The sequence below is a fragment of the Phyllostomus discolor genome, chromosome 12, assembly GCF_004126475.2.
Source record: "Phyllostomus discolor isolate MPI-MPIP mPhyDis1 chromosome 12, mPhyDis1.pri.v3, whole genome shotgun sequence".
In the NCBI taxonomy this organism is placed as follows: domain Eukaryota; kingdom Metazoa; phylum Chordata; class Mammalia; order Chiroptera; family Phyllostomidae; genus Phyllostomus; species Phyllostomus discolor.
In genome coordinates, this window is record NC_040914.2 from 23,173,944 (window position 1) to 23,177,872 (window position 3,929).

At 40.1% G+C, this 3,929-nt stretch overlaps 1 pseudogene; it reads left to right on the forward strand.

Moving 5' to 3' along the window:
- The first annotated feature begins 651 nt into the window (after positions 1 to 651).
- On the forward strand, positions 652 to 3,621 carry LOC114510640 (annotated as a pseudogene).
- Positions 3,622 to 3,929: the final 308 nt, after the last annotated feature.

The window sequence follows — 3,929 nt, forward strand, 5'->3', positions numbered from 1 at the left end:
AGAATGTCCTGTGAGACACCAAATTCACCCCTGTCCCTCAGGGGTCAGATGTCAGCACTCCCTTCTGTCTGTCCTCAGTGGGAGACCCTGTCTGCACCAGGGATCGTGGAAAGAAAGAGCCTCTCACAAACACCTCAGTAGTCTCCTAAGAGATGATGGCTGGGAACTTAGAGTTGTTCTTGGTAATTAGCAAGTGGAAAGAAAGTTTTCAGAAATACTCTCAGCTCCCAAGCCTGTCAGTGCCAATGCTGCCACCAGTGAAGTGATAATTACAGTTCAGAAGGGAGGTGAGATCACTGAATCACAACTCATATCTCAGGGTCTGGCTGCCTGCCCCAGGTACTGACAGTGCTGACTTCACGATGAGTCCAGAGTTTGGGCAGCAACAGAAGTTGGTGGCTTTTATCTTTTTTTTTTAAAGATTTTATTTATTTATTTTTTAGAGAGGGAAGGGAGAGAGAGAGAGAGAAACATCAATGTGTGGTTGCTGGGGGCCATGGCCTGCAACCCAGGCATGTGCCCTGACTGGGAATCGAACCTGTGACACTTTGGTTTGCAGCCCGAGCTCAATCTACTGAGCTACACCAGTCAGGGTGCTTTTATCTTTATTAATCTGAGAGTTAGAGACTGTAAGGGAAGGCATTATATAACAACAATTTGGGTAAGTGATCATAGTGGACAAAGGGGATCTTCTGAGAGTTAACTTGGTCCAGCCCCAAAGCCACAGCAAAGGGTGAGGAATTCTGAGGCTTGAACTAAGCTGGTAAAGAGATGTGCATCCTAGACCTGCTCCTGTTTCCAATGCTTCCTGATGTGATGTAGTGTGGTCCTCACTCACAGTTAATAGTTGTGTTTTATCCAGCAATCAGGAATCCTACTTTTTAATGTGCTTAAGGGCTACAGATTTTCAAATTAATTTCTGATCAGCAGAATTTACAGGCATCACAGAAATAATTTGCACATTTCTAGAGGGGCATTGTAATATCCCCATGATTTTTCATCTATAGGAATAATCTGACTGCAGAAAGTGTGTCTGAGAGCATTTACTGGAGCACACATGTTTTCTTTAACTCAGGGTGTATATTGGGCTTAATAGGTTTAATCATAGTGTCTTTATTTATTTTTTAAAAGATTTTATGTATTTATTTTTAGAGAGGGAAGGGAGGGAGATAGAGAGAGAGAAACATCAATATGTGGTTTCTGGGGGTCATGGCCTGCAACCCAGGCATGTACCCTGACTGGGAATCGAACCTGCGACACTTTGGTTCACAGCCTGTGCTCAATACACTGAGCTACGCCAGCCAGGGCTATAGTGTCTTTATTGATTATGAGGAAACTATTTCCTCTTAAAGTTAGGGAGGCAGCATTTAAGAAAAATATAACTTTATAAAATTTAGTCATCACCTTTAGGCTCAAATATATCTTGCAATATTTCCACTTTTAAAAGTATAATACCAATCCAGAAAAAGTGTGTTGTTTTTATAATATACAGTGTTATATATTACCATTCATTTTGCATGTCTTGTATTTTAATATGTTAACACAAATATACATTACTGGTAATTATTTAATTTAACCCACATCTTAATAACTATGTATGTGATCTAAAATTACCTTAATTTTATTGTGCCATACACTTTTTATTAGGTATCAGATTTTGCTGTCCCATAGTTTTGGTTACTCACATCATTGTACTTTTTCCCTGGAATATAAACTAATGATGGTTTCTATGTCCTTCCTAATATTTAGCTGGCCTCGTGAGGTTCTGAGGGATAAAGAAGTGATTTCATGTGTGGCCTTGATAGCAATGACTCATATTTTGAAAGTGTTCTTTAATGGTTACACATTCATCCCTTGGAAGCCCCTAGATGGTGGAAAAACAAAATCTTAAACCAGTATTTCAGGGAAAACTGTTGGGAAGTAGTAAATATTGGAGTTCAGCTAATGTGATATGTGTGGCTTATGCCTAACTTTCCCATGCAGGGTTCTCTCTAGGTCAGAAGAAGATATCAGTCACTGAGAACAGACATCATGACCATCAGGAATTTGGCGATAGGAGTGGTCTACTTTCTACAGACTATAACTGGAGTTGTGGGGAATTCCTCTCTTCTTTACCATTATCTCTTCCTTTACTTCACTGGGTACAGGCTGAAGCCCACAGATTTGATTGTCAACAACCTGATTGTGGCCAACCTTTTGGTTCTGTTTTTTTAGTGGGTTCCCCTATAGCATGTCATCTTTTGGGTGGTATAATGATTATAGTAATATTGGATGCAGATTTTTTTACTATTTTCGTGCAGTGGGCAGGGGTGTGTCTATTGGCACCACCTGCCTCTTAAGCTTCTTTCAGGCCATCATCAGCCCCACAAACTCTAGGTGGGCAGACCTTAAACATAAAGCTCCAAAATACATTGTCCCTACAATTTTTCTGTATTGAATCCTGCAAATGTTGATAAATGTAGTTTATCATATGCTTCTGTCTAGCAAATCAAGCAACAGAAACATCACAAATGAAAAACATTTCAGACACTGCTCCTCTCTTCGTTATGATGAAATCAGAAACTTACTATATGCAGCCTTGATAGCATCCCCTGATGTATGTTTCATGTTCATGCTCTGGGCCAGCAGTTCCATGGTCTTCATCTTGCACAGACACAAGCAGAGGGTCCAACATATTCACAGGACCTCCATCTCTTTCCGATCCTCACCTGTGTCCAGAGCTACCAAAACCGTTCTTTTCCTGGTGAGCACCTTTGTCTTTTTGAACACCCTTTCCTCCATCTTTCATATTATTTAAGTATTTTTAATAATCCCAACTGATTCATCTTGAACACCAGTTCAGTACTCACTCTGAGTTTCCCAACTATCAGTCCCTTTCTGATCATGAGCCCTGAGTCCAATGTCTCCAGATTCAGCTTCACCTGGAAAAGGAATGCAAAGTTCCCTTATCTTAGGAGAAATATGTAAATTGTATGTACATGCACAGTGTTCATTTGGTAATTCACTCATCCTCTTCAGCATCCTAAGTACCATTAGGGGTGCCTTACAAGGGACTGGTGTACAGGACATGGTGAACATCTTCAAAGTCAACAATGTTATAATAGTAAATATAATAATGACATATTATATAACTGTCTTGTAAATACTAATTTGATTGAAGTTTCCTCATGTTTGCCATGGAGGATTTCAGAATGGATGCAATATAAACATCAGGCCCTGAAACATCTGGATATTCTGGAGAAGTCGTCAAGTATGTAAATTCAATCTATCCCAGTACATGTCCAGAAATGTACAAGTCATGGAGTTGTAAGAAAAGTTAAATAAATGAGGGTGAAGATCAGCATGTGGCAAGTCACTACTGAAGCTGAAGACAGTAGTGCTGGAGGGAATTTCAGTCTGTGAGGAAAGCCTATGGCAGCCTGTTCCAACCTCATACGTAACACCCCTGGCAATGGTCCATTTATTTGAAATACAATGTTATGAGGGGTGATAACCATGTTCAACAAATCTGAGACAGAAATGGACAGATTTAACTGGAGTGGGGCAATGACAGCATCAAATTACATTTTATTTATTTTTTAAAAGATTTTATTTATTTTTAGAGTGAGGGGAAGGGAAGGAGAGAGGGAGAGAAACATCAATGTGTGGTTGCTCACAACTCGCACATGCTCACAACTCAGGCATGTGCCCTGACTGGGAATTGAACCAGTGACCCTTTGGTTCACAGGCCCACGCGCAATCCACTGAGCTATACCAACCAGAATAAAATTATATTGTAGCTGATTTTGTAACCATATCAGGTGAGTGTGACCATTTTAAAGATGTGAATTGAATGGAATTGTGACCCACAGAAGGTAGGTATTTCTTTTGTGAAAAGGATTTGCTAATGTTGGCAGAGGAGGGTCTGTAGGTACACACTCTTATCTCTC